Source organism: Bufo bufo, chromosome 5 (assembly GCF_905171765.1).
Source record: "Bufo bufo chromosome 5, aBufBuf1.1, whole genome shotgun sequence".
Classification (NCBI taxonomy): Eukaryota; Metazoa; Chordata; class Amphibia; order Anura; family Bufonidae; genus Bufo; species Bufo bufo.
Window position 1 is genome coordinate 436644813 of NC_053393.1, and position 24570 is coordinate 436669382.

Below are 24570 nucleotides of genomic sequence, written 5' to 3' on the forward strand. Positions count from 1 at the left end.
CTCCTCCCCCACATTGACCAGCTGAAGAAGGCTACTTCAACCTGGAAATATCTCGGGCTGTGTAGCAGTTAGAGATATGAGCCACTGCTAGTCACCATACAGTCTAAGATATAACTCTTAGAAATCCAGTTTGGCGTGAGATACCTGTATGAATCATTTCACATTGTGAACAGAATGCACAGGAAAAAGCACAGACATCACCTTCTTCCACAACATGCATGTTCTACTGCAGGGAGAGGTAGATATGGTTGGTTGGCAATAGCCTTAAGTCATCTATAAGAAAGAGAAAGCAATATTCCTGGATTTTTGCTGTATAGTAAAGTCCCAATCAATCAGTGTGAGTATGCCCCAAACCTTTCTGGATCCAGCGGGACAGTGCCAGATTTTGGCCACTGTCCCGTGGTCCCAGGAGGGCTGCAGAATGTCCTGCTTTTATAGTCACATAGCTACACTGGTTGAAAAAAAAAGAGGTCCATCAAGTTCAACCTTTTTCAGACCAATTATGACATTAATTGTTAATTATATGACTTTGTTAATTAATTATAACCCTCAATGTTGTTTGCTATAGAGATAAGCATTAGCCCTTTTTTAAATGCTGACATAGTATCTGCCATTACTACCTCTTGTGGTCGGGAATTCCACAGTTTGACTAATCTGACTTTATAGAATCCTTTCCTGTATTGATGTCTAAATCACCTTTCCTTCACTCATAATGAATGTCCCCTGGTCCTTTGTATTGACTACATATGTACATTACCACCTCATGCTTTTTAAAGCTGAACAAGCCCAGTTTGTTAAGCCTGTCATCATAAGAGAGACCTTCCATCCCATTTAATAATCTGGTTGCCCTTTTCTACTTCTACTATATCCATTATAGTATATGGAGCACAAAACTGAAACACATATTCAAGATGTGGTCTCGTGAGGGATTTAGAAAGAGTTAATTATAACTTTGGGATCATGGATTGTTATTAGTGTTGAGCGAATCTAAGTCCACGGACTTCAATCCAAATTTTAAGGAAAATTCCTTGTGCTTCATGGTAGTGAATCAATTTTCCCTGAACAATCATACTTACCTCATCCATTTGATCACAACAAGCTGGCCGCCTCCATCTTAATTGAAGATCTCTCACAAAATCCCATGCACGGTTACGTATGATGTCACTACGCCGGCCAACGTGATGACGTCACCACGGGCCTTGCAAGATTTTGCTCTAGATCAAGCATGTCAAACTCAAAGGCTAACATGGGCCAAAAAAACAAAATTTAAGTTTATGTGGGCCGCATCAAAAAAAAAAAAAAATCGTACATTTTCATAGAACAACATTGTTGTTTCATGACTGCTGACCCCCAACATCCCGTTGCCCAATAACACACGTGAGACCTATATATATATATATATACAAATATTAAACTTCACTATAAGACGCACCTAGGTTTTTGAGGAGGAAAATAAGAAAAAAATATTTTTAACCAAAAGTTGTGCTTTTGGTGGGCTTTGAATTAATGGTGGTCTGTGCATGACACTATTATGGGGGATCTGTGGATGACGCACTGTCATGTGGGGGATCTGTGGATGGCACTGCTATGGGGGATCTGTGGATGGCACTGTTATGGGGGATCTGTGGATGGCACTGTTATGGGGGATCTGTGGATGGCGCTGTTATGGGGGATCTGTGGATGGTGCTGTTATGGGGGATCTGTGGATGGCGCTGTTATGGGGATCTGTGGATGGCACTGTTATGGGGGATCTGTGGATGGCACTGTTATGGGGGATCTGTGGATGGCACTGTTATGGGGATCTGTGGATGGTACTGTTATGGGGATCTGTGGATGGTACTGCTATGGGGTGGGATATCTGTGGATGGCATTGTTATGGGGTGGGGGGATCTGTGGATGGCATTGTTATGAGGTGGGGGATCTGTGGATGAAACTGTTATGGGGTGGGATATCTGTGGATGGTACTGCTATGGGGTGGGATATCTGTGGATGGCATTGTTATGAGGTGGGGGGATCTGTGGATGGAACTGTTATGGGGGGGATCTGTGGATGACACTGCTATATGTCATCCACAGATCCCCCTCATAACAGTGTCCCCCAATACACCAGCCCTCTGCTCACCGAAGTATTTATAAACGTGAATCCTTATCCTGTTATTAAGTTGAACTAACGCTGCGCTCTCCCATGTTCCCCTGTATCCCCACAGCACTTACGAACACGCTTCCATAGCAGGCAGAGCGGACGGCACCAGTAACGTCACTCACTGACGTCGCGCGTCTGCTCCGCCTGCTTCATTCATAAAGTTGGCGGAGCAGGCGCTCGACGTCAGTGAGTGACGTTACTGCTGCCGTCCGCTCTGCCTGCTATTGAAGCTTAAGTAAGTGCTATGGGGATACAGGGGAACATGGGAACATGGGAGAGCGCAGCGTTAGTTCAACTTAATAACAGGATAAGGATTCACGTTTATAAATACTTTGGTGAGCGGCGGGGCCCGGTGTAAGAGTACAGTGACTGCACCGGGCCCCGCCCCTAGTTACGGACTCCAGCCCCTCCTCTCTCCCGGCTCATACATAGCAGTCTGCGATGCTGCATCTTTGCCGGGCCGCAAAGATATTCATTGCGGGCCGCATGTTTGACACCCATGCTCTAGATCATCAATCAAGATGGTGGCGGACGGCTTGTAATGATCAAATGGATGAGTTATGTATGATTTCATATATTTTTTTTTATTATACACCGTTATTATTGTTAGATGCTGCAATCAGCGATGAACGCGGCATCTGGGGGGTATAATGATAGGGGGCGGCGCAATCGCCGTTCCCTGTCATTACACCCACCACTTACAAAGAAATGCGCTTCTTAACGAAGTAATTCGCCATGAAGCAAATTTTTTTGCTCATCACAAGTTGTTATCTCTCTCTCTTTCTCAACTGTTTCTTCATCCCCAGGACACAGGCCATCAGCTACCTGCATCACCATATGCCCTGCGACCACTGGGTTTGGGAAGGTGTGTGATATAGAGACATCATCACACCTGCTGCAATACCCAAACAGCACTGGCTGGAGGAGGCCTTCACTGAGTGGTGATCTCTGTTCATTATAGGAGCATCAGGGCTAGGCGAGTATTGAATACAGTCAGGTCCATAAATATTGGGACATGAACACAAGTCTAACATTTTTGGCTCTATACACCACCACAATGGATTTGAAATGAAATGAACAAGATGTGCTTTAACTGCAGACTGTCAGCTTTAATTTGAGGGTATTTACATCCAAATCAGGTAAACAGTGTAGGAATTACAACAGTTTGCATATGTGCCTTCCACTTGTTAAGGGACCAAAAGTAATGGGACAGAATAATAATCATAAATCAAACTTTCACTTTTTAATATTTGGTTGCAAATCCTTTGCAGTCAATTACAGCCTGAAGTCTGGAACACATAGACATCACCAGACGCTGGGTTTCATCCCTGGTGATGCTCTGCCAGGCCTCTACTGCAACTGTCTTCAGTTCCTGCTTGTTCTTGGGCATTTTCCCTTCAGTTTTGTCTTCAGCAAGTGAAATGCATGCTCAGTCGAATTCAGGTCAGGTGATTGACTTGGCCATTGCATAACATTCCACTTCTTTCCCTTAAAAAATTTTTGGGTTGATTTTGCAGTGTGCTTTGGGTGATTGTCCATCTGCACTGTGAAGCGCTGTCCAATGAGTTCTGAAGCATTTGGCTGAATATGAGCAGATAATATTGCCCGAAACACTTCAGAATTCATCGTGCTGCTTTTGTCAGCAGTCACATCATCAATAAATACGAGATAACAAGTTCTATTGGCAGCCATACATGCCTACGCCATGACACTACCACCACCATGCTTCACTGATGAGGTGGTATGCTTAGGATCATGAGCAGTTCCTTTCCTTCTCCATACTCTTCTCTTCCCATCACTCTGGTACAAGTTGATCTTGGTCTCATCTGTCCATAGGATGTTGTTCCAGAACTGTGAAGGCTTTTTTAGACGTCGTTTGGCAAACTCTAATCTGGCCTTCCTGTTTTTGAGGCTCACCAATGGTTTACATCTTGTGGTGAACCCTCTGTATTCACTCTGGTGAAGTCTTCTCTTGATTGTTGACTTTAACACACATACACCTACCTCCTGGAGAGTGTTCTTGATCTGGCCAACTGTTGTGAAGGCTGTTTCCTTCACCAGGGAAAGAATTCTTCGGTCATCCACCACTGTTGTTTTCCGTGGTCTTCCGGATCTTTTGGTGTCGCTGAGCTCACCGGTGCGTTCCTTCTTTATAAGAATGTTCCAAACAGTTGTTTTGGCACGCCTAATGTTTTTGCTATCTCTCTGATGGGTTTGTTTTGTTTTTTCAGCCTAATGATGGCTTGCTTCACTGATAGTGACAGCTCTTTGGATCTCATCTTGAGAGTTGACAACAACAGATTTCAAATGCAAATAGCACACTTGAAATGAACTCTGGACCTTTTATCTTCTCATTGTAACATACTTAGTACATAAGGCCGAAAAAAAACATTTGTCCATCCAGTTCGGCCTGTTATCCTGCAAGTTGATCCAGAGGAAGGCAAAAAAAAAAAAAAAAAACTGAGGTAGAAGCCAATTTTCCCCACTTTAGGGGAATAAAAAATTCCTCCCCGACTCCAATCAGGCAATCAGAATAACTCCCTGGATCAACGACCCCTCTCTAGTAGCTATAGCCTGTAATATTATTACGCTCCAGAAATACATCCAGGCCCCTCTTGAATTCCTTTATTGTACTCACCATCACCACTGTCACGGAACCATGAACCAGACGTACAACAAGAGATAAGTGAAAATAAGAAGGCTTTATTGAAAATAAAGCTGTAAAGCAAAAGTCCAAACGGATGGTGAAACCGAGCAGAGTCTTTGCGAAGCCAGAGGTCAGGAACCAGAAGGGTAGTCAGACGAAGCCAGGATCAGGAACCAGCAGGGTAGTCAGACGAAGCCAGGATCAGGAACCAGCAGGGTAGTCAGACGAAGCCAGGATCAGGAACCAGCAGGGTAGTCAGACGAAGCCAGGATCAGGAACCAGAAGCAGCAGCAGTCTTAGAAGCATGTGAACACAAGAGGACCAAGCAAGGAACTGAAGCCACAGACCTCCTATATATATGAGCTAGGCATCCAGCTCCTCCCAGGGGAAGGAGGAGCCGCAGGGTGGAAGGCTACAAGACACCCAGAAACCAAGATGGCCGCCAGCACATGTCAAACGAAGGAGAGCAGCAAGCAGGTAAGACCATGACAGTACCTCCCCCTCAAGGGCCCCTCCTCCGCGGAGCACAAAACGGTTTCTGAGGGAAGCGTGCGTGAAAGGCTCGGAGCAAGGCAGGAGCATGGACATCTGCGGAGGGAACCCAGGAACGCTCCTCTGGACCATAACCACGCCAATGGACCAAAAACTGCAACCGACCGCGGACCAGGCGTGAGTCCAGGATATTGCTCACCTCATATTCCTCACGATTGCCCACTTGGACCGGACGAGGCCGAGGAACCGAGGAAGTGAAACGATTACACACCAGTGGCTTCAACAGGGAGACATGAAACACGTTGGAGATCCGCATGCCAGGAGGAAGCGCAAGGGCATAGGCTACCGGGTTTACCCTGCGAAGCACTCGGAAGGGACCAACAAAGCGAGGCGCCAGCTTGGGAGTGGGCACTCGAAGGTTGAGGTTGCGGGTGGACAACCATACACGGTCTCCGACCTGGTAGGAAGGAGCAGGCGCTCGTCTGCGATCAGCCTGGAGTCTCTGGCGCTGCGCAGAGACCTCAAGGGACTTCTGGATCTGTACCCAAGAAGCACGTAGGACGGAAAGGTGATCCTCCACAGCCGGAATATCCTGGGGAGAGAATACCTCCGGTAACACGGCAGGTTGGAACCCATAATTGGCCATGAAGGGAGACGTCCCAGAGGAAGAGTTCACCGCCGTGTTCCTGGCAAACTCAGCCCAAGGCAGGAGGTCAACCCAATTGTCTTGGTGATCGGAGACATAGCAACGAAGGAATTGCTCCAAGGCCTGATTGGATCGTTCTGCGGCCCCATTGGACTGAGGGTGGTAGGCCGAGGAGAAGGAGAGATGAATCCCCAACTGGGAGCAAAAGGCGCGCCAGAACCTGGACACAAACTGACTCCCCCGATCCGACACAATCTCCTTAGGCAAACCGTGCAACCGGAAGACCTCCCTGGCAAAAATCGTGGCCAACTCTTGTGCAGAGGGTAACTTCTTGAGAGGAACACAGTGGCACATTTTGGAAAACCGATCCACAATCATGAGAATGACCGTATGGCCTCGGGATGCAGGGAGGTCCACAATGAAATCCATCCCCAGGTGTGACCATGGGCGCTCCCCGGTGGCTATGGGTTGCAGAAGGCCCAACGGAAGGTGCCGAGGGGACTTACTCTGGGCACAAACGGAGCATGCCGCTACATATGCGGCGATGTCGGAACGTAGGGAAGGCCACCAGAACAGACGTGAAACAGCCCAGGACAGCTGATTCTTTCCAGGATGCCCCGCGGTCTTGGAGTTATGGTAGGTTCGCAACAACCGAGTGCGCAACTCCTCAGGCACAAAACATCTGCCGTTGGGTCTCCCAGAGGGAGCACCAGATTGAGCCGCCAAAATCTGCTCACCCAGGGGAGAGGTCAGGCTGGTGCGAATGGCGGCCAGGATCTGATTCGGAGGTATGACCGAAGTCGGAATCGACTCCTCCCTGGACAGCTCGGAGTACTGCCGTGATAAGGCATCCGCCCTGATGTTCTTGGAACCGGGTAGGTAGGAGACCACGTAATTAAAACGAGACAAGAACAGAGCCCATCTGGCCTGACGTGGTGTCAATCTCTTGGCCTCAGAAAGGTAGGTCAGATTCTTGTGGTCCGTCAGGATGAGAACCGGAACCACCGAACCCTCGAGCAAGTGCCTCCATTCTTTAAGGGCCTGCACGATGGCCAATAACTCCCTGTCACCAATCTGATAGTTGCACTCCGCGGAAGACAGTTTCCGGGAGTAAAACCCACAAGGAAGCAGAGGACCCTCTGGTGTTCTACGCTGAGACAGAAGGGCGCCTACTCCCGTCTCAGACGCGTCCACCTCGAGGACAAAGGGCAACCCAGGGTTGGGATGCGACAGAATCGGAGCCGACACAAAGGCGGACTTTAGGGCCTCAAAAGCTCGGATGGCTTCGAGCGGCCAGACCTGGGAATTACTGCCCTTCCTGGTCAGATCCGTGAGAGGCTTGGCCAGCATGGAAAAGTCCCTGATGAACTTCCGATAATAATTGGCGAAGCCCAAAAAGCGCTGCAGGGAACGAAGACCACTGGGCTGGGGCCACTGTAAGACAGCCGAAACCTTCTCAGGATCCATGGAGAACCCCTCAGCGGAAATGATGTAACCTAAGAAGGTTACCTGGGATCGGTGAAATTCGCATTTCTCAAGCTTACCGAACAGCTTGTTCTCTCGTAACCGTTGCAACACTCGTCTGACATCCAGAATGTGGGCCTCCATGGATTCAGAATATACCAAGATGTCATCCAAATAGACTACCACACACTGCTGCAACAGGTCACGGAAAACATCGTTGATGAATTCCTGAAAGACTGCGGGCGCATTGCACAACCCAAAGGGCATAACCAAGGATTCGTAATGACCGGTCCTGGTGTTAAACGCGGTCTTCCACTCATCGCCCGCCTTGATCCTTACCAGGTTATATGCCGCCCTCAGGTCGAGTTTGGTAAAGACCGTGGCCCCTTTAAGGCGATCGAACAGCTCGGAAATCAAGGGTATCGGGTAAGCGTTCTTGATCGTGATGCGATTGAGACCCCTTTAATCGATGCAAGGCCTCAACTCACCGCCCTTCTTTTTCACAAAGAAAAATCCAGCCCCTGCCGGGGACGAAGATTTGCGAATGTGTCCGCGTGAAAGCGCCTCCCTCACGTACTCCTCCATGGCCTCATTCTCCGCTACCGACAGTGGATAGACTTTGCCACGAGGAGGAACGGCACCAGATTGTAACTCTATGGCACAATCGTATGGGCGGTGCGGAGGTAGGGCAACCGCGCGCACCTTATCGAATACATCCCGGTACTCCTCGTATTCAGGAGGCAACAGAGAGTCCGAGGAAGTACACAGCAACTTGACAGACCCATGGATGCAACTAGCCCCACACTGCGGTGACCACGAGAGGATCTCGACCGATCTCCAATCGAAAGTCGGATTATGCTTCTGGAGCCAGGGGTACCCCAAGACCACCGAGTAGTGTGGAGATGAAATAACCTGGAGGCAGACCGACTCTCTGTGAACGGCACCAATGGCTATCCCCACTGGAAGGGTCTCATGAGTCACGTGTGGCGGCAGAAGGGGTCTGCCGTCTATCGCCTCAAGAGCCAGTGGGGAACCTCGAGCCTGCAGAGGAATGGAATTGGCGGCAGCGAACACACTATCAATGAACAAACCACCAGCACCAGAGTCCACCAACGCCTGGGTCGTCACCGAGCCCCCGACCCAGGAGAGGACAACAGTGATCAGTGGTTTGTCAACACGGGAAACCGGGGACGAGGAGACTCCACCCAAGATCTGCCCCCGACAGGATCTCAGGGTACGAGCGTTTCCCGGACGGTTCGGACATGCCAACCGAAAATGCCCACCGAGACCACAGTACATGCATCGGCCCTCGCGTCTCCGGAGTGCCCTCTCCCCCTCGGACAGGCGAGCAAACCCCAGCTGCATGGGTTCACCCCCAGACAAGTCATCCCCAGGAGGCGTGGGAGGAGAGGGAGGCACGGGTGGGACAGCAAACGTAGGCACCAATCTGTTAGAAGACCTCCGCAGGTTCTCCTTAAAGGAAGGTCTCTCCCTGAGTCTGGTGTCAATCAAAATCAGGAAAGAAATAAGAGACTCGAGCTCAACTGGTAGGTCCTTAGCTGCAACCTCATCCTTCAAGGCATCTGAGAGACCATGAGAGAAAGCAGCGACCAGAGCCTCATTATTCCAGCCCACCTCTGCTGCCAGGGTACGAAACTCAATGGCGTATTCAGCTACGGATCGTGAACCCTGTCTGATGGACATAAGGAGCTTCGCAGCAGAGGCAGCACGAGCCGGCACATCGAATACCTTCCGAAGAGAAGCAACAAAACCGGAAAACTCGGCAACCACCGGATTGTTGTTCTCCCATAAAGGGCTGGCCCAGGCCAAGGCCTTGTCCGAGAGCAGCGAGATCAAGAAGCCCACCTTTGATCTCTCAGTAGGAAAGGCATGTGGCAGCAACTCGAAATAAATGCCCACCTGGTTAAGGAAACCTCGGCACTGAGTTGGCTCTCCCCCAAAGCGCTGTGGAAGAGGGGCAGAACCGGTCATACCCCGAAACACCGCAGGCGCAACAACAGGTGTCGGGGTAGACTCTGGCGCAACAACCGGAGCGGCAGTAGGAGCGAGCCCAGGAGCGACAACCGACCCATCGGCAACGGGAGCGAAATGAGCCGTGCGTTCAAGCAGGGTTTGCAACGCCACAGCGAACCGACCCAACAGGTGATCCTGCTGATCAAGTCTGGCAACCAGCGTGGGTAGCGAGGATGGCCCTGTACCGTCAGAATTCATGGCTTGGTCCTAATGTCACGGAACCATGAACCAGACGTACAACAAGAGATAAGTGAAAATAAGAAGGCTTTATTGAAAATAAAGCTGTAAAGCAAAAGTCCAAACGGATGGTGAAACCGAGCAGAGTCTTTGCGAAGCCAGAGGTCAGGAACCAGAAGGGTAGTCAGACGAAGCCAGGATCAGGAACCAGCAGGGTAGTCAGACGAAGCCAGGATCAGGAACCAGCAGGGTAGTCAGACGAAGCCAGGATCAGGAACCAGCAGGGTAGTCAGACGAAGCCAGGATCAGGAACCAGAAGCAGCAGCAGTCTTAGAAGCATGTGAACACAAGAGGACCAAGCAAGGAACTGAAGCCACAGACCTCCTATATATATGAGCTAGGCATCCAGCTCCTCCCAGGGGAAGGAGGAGCCGCAGGGTGGAAGGCTACAAGACACCCAGAAACCAAGATGGCCGCCAGCACATGTCAAACGAAGGAGAGCAGCAAGCAGGTAAGACCATGACAACCACCTCCTCAGGCAGAGAGTTCCATAGTCTCACTGCTCTTACCGTAAAGAATCCTTTTCTATGTTTGTGTACAAACCTTCTTTCCTCCAGACGCAGAGGATGTCCCCTCGTCACAGTCACAGTCCTGGGGATATATAGATGATGGGATAGATCTCTGTACTGACCCCTGATATATTTATACATATTAATTAGATCGTCCCCTCAGTCGTCTTTTTTCTAAAGTGAATAACCCTAATTTTGATAATCTTTCAGGGTACTGTAGTTGCCCCATTCCAGTTATTACTTTAGTTGCCCTCCTCTGGACCTTCTCCAGCTCTGCTATGTCTGCCTTGTTTACAGGAGCCCAGAACTGTACACAGTACTCCATGTGTGGTCTGACTAGCGATTTGGAAAGTGGTAGGACTATGTTCTTATCACGGGCATCTATGCCCCTTCTGATGCAACCCATTATCTTATTGGCCTTGGCAGCAGCTGCCTGACACTGGTTTTTGCAGCTTAGTTTGCTGTTTACTAAAATTCCTAGATCCTTTTCCATGTCAGTGTTACCGAGTGTTTTATCATTTAGTATGTACGGGTGACTTGCATTATTCCTTCCCATGTGCATAACTTTACATTTGTCAGTGTTAAACCTCATCTGCCCAAGCCTTCAATCTATCCAGATTCCTCTGTAGTAGTATACTGTCCTCTTCAGTGTAAATTACTTTACACAGTTTAGTGTCATCTGCGAAAATTGATACTTTACTATGCAAGCCTTCTACAAGATCATTAATAAATATATTGAAGAGAATAGGGCCCAATACTGACCCCTGAGGTACCCCACTAGTGACAGTGACCCAATCTGAGTGTGTACCGTTAATAACCACCCTCTGTTTTCTATCATTGAGCCAGTTACTTACCCACATACAGACGTTTTCTCCCAGTCCGAGCATTCTCATTTTATATACTAACCTTTTATGTGGTAGTGTCAAATGCTTTGGAGAAGTCCAGATATACGACATCCATTGATTCGCCGCTGTCAAGTCTAGAACTTACCTCCTCATAGAAACTGATTAAATTAGTTTGGCATGACCGATCCCTCACGAAGCCATGCTGATATGGCGTTATTTGCTTATTTCCGTTGAGATGCTCTAAGATAGCATCTCTCAGAAAACCTTCAAACAGTTTACCCACAACAGATGTTAAACTTACCGGCCTATAGTTTCCAGGCTCTGTATTTGGACCATTTTTGAATATTGGCACCACATTTGCCATGCGCCAATCCTGTGGGACATTCCCTGTCAGTATAGAGTCCGCAAATCTCAGAAATAAGGGTCTGGCTATGACATTACTTAATTCCCTTAGGATACGGGGGTGTATGCCATCCGGTCCTGGCGATTTGTCCATTTTAATCTTTTTAAGTCGCTGATGTACTTCTTCCTGGGTCAGACAGGACACTTTTAATGGGGAATTTATTTTTACATTCTGCATGTCATCTGACTGTTTATTTTCCTCAGTGAATACATTGGAGAAAAAAATATTTAACAGCTTTGCTTTCTCCTCGTCGCTCTCTGAGACTCCCCCCTCATTACTCTTTAAAGGGCCGACACCTTCAGATTAATACTTTTTAACATTTATATAATTGAAGAACATTTTAGGGTTAGTTTTACTCTCTTTGGCAATTAATCTCTTGGTCTCTAGTTTGGCCGCTTTTATTTGTTTTTTACATGTTCTATTTTTTCCCTTATAGTTTTTCAGTGCTTCCGTGCTACCCTCCTGTTTTAGTGAATTATATGCTTTCTTTTTGTCATTTATTGCTTTCTTTACAGTTCTATTTATCCACATTGGTTTCTTTTTGTTCCTTAACCTTTTTATTCCCATACGGTATGCACCTCTCACAATGAGATTTTAGGATGTTTTTAAAGATATCCCATTTTGTGGCTGTATTTTTATTTTTGAGGACTTTGTCCCAGTTAGTTAGGCCTATGGCCTCTCTTAGTTGGCTAAATTTAGCTTTTTTGAAGTTTGGTATTTTTGTTCCTCCCTGTAGAAACGCTCTTTTGAATGATAATTGGAAGGTTATTACTTTATGGTCACTATTTCCCAGGTGTCCACCAACCTGCACGTCTGTTGTTCTGTCAGGCCTATTGGTTAATACTAAGTCCAGTATGGCCGTCCCTCTAGTCGGGTCCTGAACCAGTTGGGAGAGGTAATTGTCTTTGGTTATTGCCAAGAACCTGTTTCCCTTATGAGATATACAAGTTTCAGTTTCCCAGTCTATATCTGGGTAGTTGAAGTCCCCCATAATAACCACCTCATTATGATTTGCCGCCTCGTCTATCTCGTTTAGTAGTAGATTTTCTGTGGACTCTGGTATATTAGGTGGTTTATAGTAAACTCCTATTAGTAATTTATTGTTGTTTTTAGCTCCATGTATCTCTACCCACAGTGACTCCACATGTTCATGTCCCTCACTTATATCTTCACGGAGTGTAAGCTTTAGACAAGACTTTACATAAAGGCAATTGGGATAATGAGGGAATAACACACACCTGGCCATGGAACAGCTGAGAAGCCAATTGTCCCATTACTTTTGGTTCCTTAACAAGTGGGAGGCACATATGCAAACTGTTGTAATTCCTACACCATTCACCTGATTTGGATGTAAATACCCTCAAATTAAAGCTGACAGTCTGCAGTTAAAGCACATCTTGTTTGTTTCATTTCAAATCCATTGTGGTGGTGTATAGAGCCAAACATATTACAATTGTGTTGATGTCCCAATATTTATGGACCTGGCTGTATGTAGATGCTAAGGGGGCATAATACTTCATGGGTGGCACTGTTTGGGCATAATACAGTGTGGGTAGGCTCGAAAGTGGCATCATACTGCACGGGGACACTAAGAAGGCATAATAAAGCATTAGGAGGCACTAAGGGGACATCATAGTATTAAGGCTGGTTACAGCCTGTATTTGTGGGCGGGGCTGCTGACTATTTATTCTCACGCGACCTCACCCTGTGGACGGTCGCTTCAGGCTTGCTTCCTCGGTCTGTCCCGTCACTTCCGGTTAGCGACGCGTCACTTCCGGGTAAGTCTCAGCAGGTTTTTCTCAGCTGGGGGCAGCGCTCGTCCGGCACCCAGCCGGGCCCGGCCAGTCTTCCTCTCCCCTTCAGCTCCGGGGGGAGCCTCCTCATATCAGGTATGTTCCGATTGTCCGTGGTTAGGGTTCGGCGGGTCCGGCTCCACGGCGCTTCAGGGGGTGGTTTTTTCCTGCCGGGCTCAGCCTGCGCCGCAAGTGTCTAAGCCCCCTCCATCACTAGTTCACGTTCACCTTGTTTCATCAGGCAGCGACCCGAACTGTCTGTAAGGTGAGTAGCAGTCTGCATAATGTCATGACCACCTGAAACAATGGCCGGTCACCCTGACACTTCAGCCACAGCAAAGCTGCCGATACTGACTGGTTTACATCCAGCATGTTATTTCTGTCAAAAATTCTAACACTAAAAATACTGTAGTACTAATGTGCTGGACATCTTATGGGTTGGCCATTTCTCAGGCTACACCATCTTCATTAGAGGTTGGGTTGACTCTTTTCACCCCCCCTCCGATCAGCTGTGTGAAGGGGTCACTGAGTCCCAACTGATCAGCAGGGATCCCAGGAGTTTGACCTCACCGATCTAACATGAGAACAGGCCATCAATTTTCAAAACCTACTCACATTTGCTAGCGGCTAAAAAGCTTGTTTCCTTCATGTCCCCATAAGCATGCACGCTCGTCATGCTTACTTAAATGTGGTGTGGGGAAAAGGCTATGCCAGACCGTTTCCGACGGCGGTCTGGCTCCCAAGGGGAAAAAAAGGCAACATGCCCAATCCTCCTTTCCACCGACATTCATGGTCACGGGCCCCCACACGCATTAGATGGTCAGCCTGTGTGATATGTATGGAGCACAAGTCAAGTTTAGTCTAATGTGTATGTAATTATTAACCATAACTTTCATGATCATGTTTTGATTATGGTTCTTTCTATGTAGCAAAACTGCTGATTGCTACCCTGAGTTGTTTCTGACTGTGTAAGTGCACCTCGGATACTATACAAGGGAATGTGTATGTCCATGCTTATGTTCTAATACGTTGCACGTGACCTGTTCATACTCCAGAGTCAGCAGCTGCCTGGAGATGTGTAATGTCTGAAGCAACAGAGCAAGTGACTTACTTATAAACATGAGCATACACAGCCAGCGTGTGCCTATGGGCTTAAAAAATGGTGCATCACATGCTCAGCCCTGCAAGGAGAACTGAGGAGACTGGAAGGGGTGCAGCTCTGACTTGAGCACTTCTACCCCTTGTTATTGCGATGGGTTGTATGATTTGTGTGCTACCAGCAGGCATGTGCATTACACCACGTTTTATACGGCCGTGTTATGCCGCCTCTTATGCACATGTCTGTGACACCCGCTATGCCGCCTCCTGCACATGTGCATCACACCGTATGTCTACCGCCCCCTGTGCATTTGTTTATGGCGCAGTGGTGCGGTGCCGCCCTCCTGTGCACACGTGCCTGGCGGCTTTGCCTGCCGCCCTCCCGGGCGCATGCGTGTGGCACCACTGTGGTGCCGTCCTCTCATGCATGCCGTCCTCTCATGCTCAGGTTTGGCACATACTGTTCCACGCCGCCCTCCTGTGCACATGCGTGTGGCACCGCCGCGTTACACCGGGGTGCTGATTTTGCTTGTTGTCTATACTTGGGTGCTGATAATTTTTCTTTTTTTTTTTTTTTTAAAAACATGAACAGGACAATGTCTGACTAGTGTCAGTACTCTCAGGGTGCCTTGCATGCGGCGGATGTTGTTGCAGAGAATTCCGCAACTGAAGTTAAGTTTATTCATTCGAATAGGGCTGGAGTTTTCTGCGGCAGGGTCCGCGGCGTGTGAAGACACCCTTACATATCAGGGATCAGTAAGCGTGGTAGGCGGCAGTCACATCAGCCTATTTCTTACAGTACCTCTGTCAGCTTTAGTCGCTGCCTCTGTCATCCTGGATCGCCCAGGCTCACGCTGCCTCTGTCATCCTGGTTTGCCCAGGCCCACGCTGCCTCTGTCATCCTGGATCGCCCAGGCCCGTTTTGCCTCTGTCATCCTGGATCGCCCAGGCCTGTTTTGCCTCTGTCTCCCTGGATCGCCCAGGCCCGTTCAGCCTCTGTCACCCTGGATCGCCCAGGCCCGTTCAGCCTCTGTCACCCTGGATCGCCCAGGCCCGTTCAGCCTCTGTCACCCTGGATCGCCCAGGCCCGTTTTGCCTCTGTCATCCTGGATCGCCCAGGCCCGTTTTGCCTCTGTCATCCTGGATCGCCCAGGCCTGTTTTGCCTCTGTCATCCTGGATCGCCCAGGCCCGTTTTGCCTCTGTCATCCTGGATCGCCCAGGCCTGTTTTGCCTCTGTCGTCCTGGATCGCCCAGGCCTGTTTTGCCTCTGTCATCCTGGATCGCCCAGGCCCGTTTTGCCTCTGTCATCCTGGATCGCCCAGGCCTGTTTTGCCTCTGTCATCCTGGATCGCCCAGGCCTGTTTTGCCTCTGTCACCCTGGATCGCCCAGGCCCGTTTTGCCTCTGTCACCCTGGATCGCCCAGGCCCGTTCTGCCTCTGTCATCTTTCCTTGCTCCCCGTCCACTCTCCTAAAAGCGGTGTTTATTAAAATAATAAAATCTAATTGGTACAAGTAGTTCTTCAGTACGCCGGACCTGGGGGTATCTTCAACTGTAATTAGGTATAATTGCATGTATTGTTTTCTATTTTTATTTATTTTTCAGTACATTCTGCCGGGAAGCCATGGTTGGCATCAGTTGGCGGGCACGGGGCTGGCCGGTATGTTTTTCCATTCCGGGGGGAGTGGGCTGGTCCTGCCTCTGCTAGAGGGGGGGTTCAAGTGTGGAGACAGTGGGGTGGGAGCGTATGCCAGAGCTTCTATTCCTGGGTACAGAAAACGAGATAAAAAAAAAAAAGGGGCTTCATGAATGCAGCGGAGAGACCGGACACCGGCGTGATCTGTAGGGTGCTGCCTTGCGGACTCTGCTGCGGGGTCAGGGACTGCTGCTCTGATTCCCGTCACCTATACTACCACTAGCCCAGGTTAAGTTTAAGTTGGGACCTCCAGTGGACCCCTATACTCACAGTGCCAATCAAGTGCTGCACAATCGCTCTATGCCTTCTCGACTGGGGCCAGAAACTGCTCCCTCCACTGCTGCTACTTGATGCAACACAAGTTATCCCCTCTAGTGTAGCTAACTCCATGAATGTTGTCTTAGTTGTGGGGTTTTGTTGCCATGCTATTTTCCGGTTCCTAATGTACCATTTTGGGCATCTTTTCTTAATACAGACAGGGCTGCGGCACTGTCTGATATTCAGTCCTCCCGATCAGCCAAGTAGCTGCTCATCAGCTTCCCGAATTCTTCAGGTTTCGTGCATACGTCTTCTGTCTGTCTTCCCTGCTTCTTGACATACTCTCACGTCATCTGAGGTCCCCTTGCTCGCCCGGTCTCTGTCATCCTGGTTTGCCCAGGCTCGCTCTGCCTCTGCCATCCAGGATCATCCAGGCTCACACTTCCTCGGTCGTCCTGGATCGCCCAGGCTCGCTCTGCCTCTGTCTTCCTGGATCGCCCAGGTTCTCTCTGTCTCGGTTATCCTGGCTGGCCCAGGCTCTCTCTGTCTCTATCATCCTGGTTCGCCCAGGCTCGCTCTACCCCTGTCATCCAGGATCGCCCTGGCTCGTTCTGTCGTACTGGATCGCCCAGGCTCGCTCTGCGCCTGTCATCCTGGACTGCCCAGGCTTGCTCTGTCTCTGCCATCCTGGATCGCCCAGGCTCGCCCTGCTCCGGTCATCCTGGTTCGCCCAGGCTCGCTCTGCTCTCGTCATCCTGGTTCGCCCAGGCTCGCTCTGCTCCCGTCATCCTGGTTCGCCCAGGCTCGCTCTGCTCCCGTCATCCTGGTTCGCCCAGGCTTGCTCTGCTCCCGTCATCCTGGTTCGCCCAGGCTCGCTCTGCTCCGGTCATCCTGGATCGCCCAGGCTCGCTCTGCTCCCGTCATCCTGGATCGCCCAGGCTCGCTCTGCTCCCGTCATCCTGGATCGCCCAGGCTCGCTCTGCTCCCGTCATCCTGGATCGCCCAGGCTCGCTCTGCTCCCGTCATCCTGGATCGCCCAGGCTCGCTCTGCTCCCGTCATCCTGGATCGCCCAGGCTCGCTCTGCTCCCGTCAACCTGGTTCGCCCAGGCTTGCACTGTTACTGTTCCTGGATCGCCCAGGCTCGCTCTGTTCCTGTCATCCTGGATCACCCAGGCTCGCTCTACCTCAGTCATCCTGGTTCGCCCAGGCCCGCGTTGCCTCTCTCATACTAGATCGCCCAGGCCTACGTGGCCTCTCTCATCCTGGATCACCCAAGCCTGCTCTTCCACTGTCATCCTGGACCGTCACTTTACTAAATACCCAGTGCCTTCCCGAAGCACTCAGGTCATTTAACAGCCCAGCTCCTGCCTGAATCACTCAGGCCCTTGATACCTCCCGTGTCGTTCGGTTCAATTAACTATTTCCCTCCTACAGCGTGGGTAGTCTTTTTGCCCACTTATTCAGGCCTACCCCGCACTGGCTTTGGGCACAGTTCAGCCAGATGGATCTTGGAGGGTGATAGGCATCCCTCCCGACTCTACGCCAATGTACACCTCAGCCCCTGCCACAAGTATTAAGGCTGGTTACAGCCTGTATTTGTGGGCGGGGCTGCTGACTATTTATTCTCACGCGACCTCACCCTGTGGACGGTCGCTTCAGGCCCCACCCTCCCGACCCTTCTTTCTTTCATCCCACTCTCTTGGGTGGCCCACTTATTCAGGCCTACCCCGCACTGGCTTTGGGCACAGTTCAGCCAGATGGATCTTGGAGGGTGATAGGCATCCCTCCCGACTCTACGCCAATGTACACCTCAGCCCCTGCCACAAGTGTATGGGTGTACAAAGGGGACATCATATTGCACAGGGGGCCGGTTTGGAAAATGTAGAATATTATTTGTAGGACAACCCCTTTAACTCTTATTGCCTGTCCACCTGTAACAATAACATCCCTTTTATTGCTCTGGCTTATCTTTACGATGTATCATTCCATGTACAAATGTCTGTAAATTTTTTAAATGTTATTTTCTCTCCATAATGCATTTGTAAAGCTGCCTGATGAAGGAGCATCTGTGCTCTGAAAGCTTTCAAATATCATTTTTGATGGTTAGCCAATAGAGGTATCACTGCTATAATACTTGTAACCTTTTTTAACACAGAATTATATAACATCACCTTGAATCTTAAAGGGGTTATCCCACTTAGCAGTTTCATACTTACCTGCTGCCACCGTGCCGTTCACTTCCTGGATTCTGGCTGGGGGCGGGCTTCATCTTGATTGAAGTCTTCTCCCGGCCGGGCCGCGCGCTGGACTGAACGCGCACGCTGCCGCGCATGCGCAATGTGACTTTTTTCTGGCCAGTATAGTACAGAGCCGGCGTGCGCGTTCGCAGCTCTGTACTATTCTGGCCAGGAAGAAGTCACCGTCGCGCATGCGCGGCAGCGTGCGCGTTCAGGACAGCGAGTGGCCCGGCCGGGAGAAAAGAAGAAGTCTTCTGGGCAAGCGCGACCATCGGGATTTTGCGGAAGAGCGGTGGTCGTAACCAGGGGAGACCGAGTCACAACAATAAGGTAAGTGGGGATGAATTTTCTCCTAATCGGTGGGAATTTGTTAATAAAGTATATTTACAAAAATGATCACTGTCAAATCATTAACAGATTTAACAGTGATCATTATGATGGGATAACCCCTTTAAGTTGAGCAGGGCTAGTTCTGGGGCAGACTGTTTAATTTAAACACAGTCCCACCAACTATGAACAACCTTTCCAGAAAATGCTAGTGCGGAACATACTGTATTTACTGTAGGATATATATATTGTAGGGATTTTCTCTGGTAGGCAGGGTAAGCGGATGCAATACAGAGGCAAAACCACAGTTGATAAACAAAAGTCAGTGTTTATTCACACAAAAAAGGCAGGAAAAACCCAATACTAGGCAGGGCCCTGGTGTTAATTCACACTGCAGGAATCCTTGTGTTAATTCACACAGCAAAAGTCCACAGAACTCAAAGAAACACGTCACCTGGCAGTCCACAGCAGGCTTTAGGGCGCCTGGCTTCCATCTGGCAGCACTTATGCAGCTCTCAACCTTGTAGTATGGTAGAACTCCTCAGCTCCCAAAACACAGAGCTCCACTATCACCTGGAGGTTCATTCCACACCCAGCTGAGCTGCTGGCTGGGTTTTTAAACCCCAGCCCAAAACCTGGCCTGGATGTGGGTAACAGCCACCCACCCTGCTCTTTGGCTAGTCCCAATAAGAACCGGCCCGGATTGGCTTTTCAGCCACACTAACTTCGGTGACACGTACCTTCCATCAATGACGGACCCTTGCACCTTCCTACATACCTCCCCCCTTTGAACCCTGAGGGGGTGAACACACGCCAGACAGTGTACTTGGGACAGGGCATCTGCGTTTTCCTGTAACCGGGCTGCCCTGTGTTCTACTGTGACTTAAAATTTTGCAGCGATAAGAACCACCTGGTCACCCGAGCATTCCACTCTTTGGCCTGGCTCATCCACTTGAGAGGTGAGTGATCGGTCACCAGACGGAACTTCCTCCCCAACAGATAATAGCGGAGAGACTCGAGTGCCCACTTGATGGCCAGGCACTCTCTCTCCACTATACTGTACTGGGTCTCCGCTGGAGTGAGCTTACAGCTGAGGAAGACAACGGGATGCTCCTCCCTGTTGACTTCCTGAGACAGCACTGCACTGAGGCCCACTTCGGAGGCATCAGTCTGTACCACAAATTCCCTCTTGAAGTCAGGCGTCACCAAAACCGGGGACCCACACAGGGCCGACTTCAAAGCGGAGAAAGCCTCTTCCGCCTGGTCATACTCCGCGCCCAATGATATACCCAAGGTATTTAGTCTCCTCTAACCCTATCACACATTTATTTAGGTTAGCTGTTAGTCCCGCCTTTTGAAGGGAGTCAATTACGGCCTGTACTTTGGGCAGGTGACTTTCCCAGTCTGTACTGTGAATGAAAATATCGTCCAGGTAAGCCGAGGCGTACTGCCAATGTGGACGAAGTACAATATCCATTAGACGTTGGAAAGTGGCGGGGGCGCCATGCAGGCCAAAGGGTAACACCAGTGGCGTACCTACTGTTTTCTTCCGGCAGGTTTAGGCTGGTATAAGATGAGGCATCAGACCTCCAACCCGTGAATATTTCCCTGTGCAACGAATATCCCTTTGCTTCTGATCAGAGAGATAAATATCAGCCCAGACCAAACTTAGGTTGTTAAATATCTCACATCTTTATTTTTCATCACATACTTATAGGGCTTTTTGGGGGTGGGCGCATATTGTTTCTCAATGTCCAATTGGAACAATCCTGGTATTTCCAAAGAGGCCTTTGGGAAACATGTGTTGTCAAAATACAGTTGAACTTTGTTAAACAATGCTGGTATCTGCTAATATCACAGGTCCTGCAGAATCTAGCAAAGGAACTGCACCAAAAATGGTGTAGTTCCTAGGTTTCAAAGGTATATCTGCCAGGACCTGTGATGACATCATCACAGGTCCTTCAACCCCTAACATCAAGTATTAGAAGTTCACAAGCAGCTCTGCATTGATCCATACAGACTGGAATGGAGTGGTAAGAGGAGGTCCTCCACTTTTCATCATTTACCCCCCTCCATGCCCTGTTTTTACTCATTGCTCACTCATGTATAATACTTCAGACAGTTACAGTGACCACTACCTCATGTACCTCACACACAGTGACCATAATGTATAACTGACCACAAATTTCTGTAAACACTGCATCTACAGTATTATACCTTCTATGTCTCACATCAATACACTGCTCTGTGTGTGTGTGTGTATATATATATATATATATATATATATATATATATATATATATATACACAGTACAGACCAAAAGTTTGGACACACCTTCTCATTCAAAGAGTTTTCTTTATTTTCATGACTATGAAGGCATCAAAACTATGAATTAACACATGTGGAATTATATACATAACAAACAAGTGTGAAACAACTGAAAATATGTCATATTCTAGATTCTTCAAAGTAGCCACCTTTTGCTTTGATTACTGCTTTGCACACTCTTGGCATTCTCTTGATGAGCTTCAAGAGGTAGTCCCCTGAAATGGTCTTCCAACAGTCTTGAAGGAGTTCCCAGAGATGCTTAGCACTTGTTGGCCCTTTTGCCTTCACTCTGCGGTCCAGCTCACCCCAAACCATCTTGATTGGGTTCAGGTCCGGTGACTGTGGAGGCCAGGTCATCTGGCGCAGCACCCCATCACTCTCCTTCATGGTCAAATAGCCCTTACTTTCAAAGTTTTCCCAATTTTTCGGCTGACTGACTGACCTTCATTTCTTAAAGTAATGATGGCCACTAGTTTTTCTTTACTTAGCTGCTTTTTTCTTGCCATAATACCAATTCTAACAGTCTATTCAGTAGAACTATCAGCTGTGTATCCACCTGACTTCTCCTCAACGCAACTGATGGTCCCAACCCCATTTATAAGGCAAGAAATCCCACTTATTAAACCTGACAGGGCACACCTGTGAAGTGAAAACCATTTCAGGGGACTACCTCTTGAAGCTCATCAAGAGAATGCCAAGAGTGTGCTAAGCAGTAATCAAAGCAAAAGGTGGCTACTTTGAAGAACCTAGAATATAACATATTTTCAGTTGTTTCACACTTGTTTGTTATGTATATAATTCCACATGTGTTAATTCATAGTTTTGATGGCTTCAGTGTGAATCTACAATTTTCATAGTCATGAAAATAAAGAAAACTCTTTGAATGAGAAGGTGTGTCCAAACTTTTGGTCTGTACTATATATATATATATATATATATATATATATATATATACACACACTGCTCAAAAAAATAAAGGGAACACAAAAATAACACATCCTAGATCTGAGTTAATTAAAAATTCTTCTGAAATACTTTGTTCTTTACATAGTTGAATGTGCTGACAACAAGATCACACAAAAATAAAAAAATGGAAATCAAATTTTTAACCCATGGAGGTCTGGATTTGGAGTCACACTCAAAATTAAAGTGGAAAAACACACTACAGGCTGATCCAACTTTGATGTAATGTCCTTAAAACAAGTCAAAATGAGGCTCAGTAGTGTGTGTGGCCTCCACGTGCCTGTATGACCTCCCTACAACGCCTGTGCATGCTCCTGATGAGGTGGCTGACGGTCTCCTGAGGGATCTCCTCCCAGACCTGGACTAAAGCATCTGCCAACTCCTGGACAGTCTGTGGTGCAACGTGACATTGGTGGATAGAGCGAGACATGATGTCCCAGATGTGCTCAATTGGATTCAGGTCTGCCTTCGTCTTGCAGGAACTGCTGACACACTCCAGCCACATGAGGTCTAGCATTGTCTTGCATTAGGAGGAACCCAGGGCCAACTGCACCAGCATATGGTCTCACAAGGGGTCTGAGGATCTCATCTCTGTACCTAATGGCAGTCAGGCTACCTCTGGCGAGCACATGGAGGGCTGTGCGTCCCTCCAAAGAAATGCCACCCCACACCATTACTGACCCAATGCCAAACCGGTCATGCTGGAGGATGTTGCAGGCAGCAGAACGTTCTCCACGGCATCTCCAGACTCTGTCACATCTGTCACATGTGCTCAGTGTGACCCTGCTTTCATCTGTGAAGAGCACAGGGCGCCAGTGGCGAATTTGCCAATCTTGGTGTTCTCTGGCAAATACCAAACGTCCTGCACGGTGTTGGGCTGTAAGCACAACCTCCACCTGTGGACGTTGGGCCCTCATATCACCCTCATGGAGTCTGTTTCTGACCGTTTGAGCAGACACATGCACATTTGTGGCCTGCTGGAGGTCATTTTGCAGGGCTCTGGCAGTGCTCCTCCTGTTCCTCCTTGCACAAAGGCAGAGGTAGCGGTCCTGCTGCTGGGTTGTTGCCCTCCTACGGCCTCCTCCACGTCTCCTGATGTACTGGCCTGTCTCCTGGTAGCGCCTACATGCTCTGGACACTACGCTGACAGACACAGCAAACCTTCTTGCCACAGCTCGCATTGATGTGCCATCCTGGATAAGCTGCACTACCTGAGCCACTTGTGTGGGTTGTAGACTCCGTCTCATGCTACCACTAGAGTGAAAGCACCGCCAGCATTCAAAAGTGACCAAAACATCAGCCAGGAAGCATAGGAACTGAGAAGTGGTCTGTGGTTACCACTCCAGAACCACTCCTTTATTGGGGGTGTCTTGCTAATTGCCTATAATTTCCACCTGTTGTCTATCCCATTTGCACAACAGCATGTGAAATTGATTGTCACTCAGTGTTGCTTCCTAAGTGGACAGTTTGATTTCACAGAAGTGTGATTGACTTGGAGTTACATTGTGTTGTTTAAGTGTTCCCTTTATTTTTTTGAGCAGTGTATATATATATATATATATATATATATATACACACACACACACACACACATACATACACACACTGCATATATTACACAGTATTATACATGCAATATGTACAGATATATAGTATATACCGCAGATGCAGTGTGTACAGATATATAGTATATACAGCGGTGTACTGATATGGGAGGTACGAGGTGTCAATACACTGCTGTATTTCCTATATACCTGTACACACTGCATCTATTATACCTCGTACCTCACATATTACACTACTGTATATACTGTATACCTGTATACACTGCATATATTATACCCCATACCTCACATATCAGTACACTGCTGTATATACTATATACCTGTACACACTGCATATATTATACCCTGTACTTCACATATCAGAACACTAGGGAATATACTATATAACTGTACACACTGCATCTATTATACCACTTTTGTGTGCCAGGGCTGTTTTGTAATCCCAATCCGGCCCTGATGGCATAAATTATAAAACGCAGCAGCAAGAATAGTACATTTTTTCATGTACCTCATAGGGCCCCTGCCACCTGGCTAGGAACTTACTGTCCACTGTCAGCACCAGAACCAAAACCTGATCACCCGGGTTAAAGTTCCGGAACCGAGCCTGCCGATTATAGATCCGACTCTGGGATCGCTGAGCGGCCTCCATATGTTCCCTGACAAGAGGCAAAACGGTCTCTATCCGCTGTTGCATCTTGGTAACATATTCCAGGACGCTTTTATGCAGAGTGGGTTGTTGTTCCCACGCCTCTTTGGCTACGTCCAACAAGCCACGAGGATGTCTGCCATATAGCAATTCGAAGGGCGAGAACCCAGTAGAGGCCTGGGGCACCTCTCGCACTGCGAACATGAGATAAGGCAGAAGAAGGTCCCAATCCTTTCCA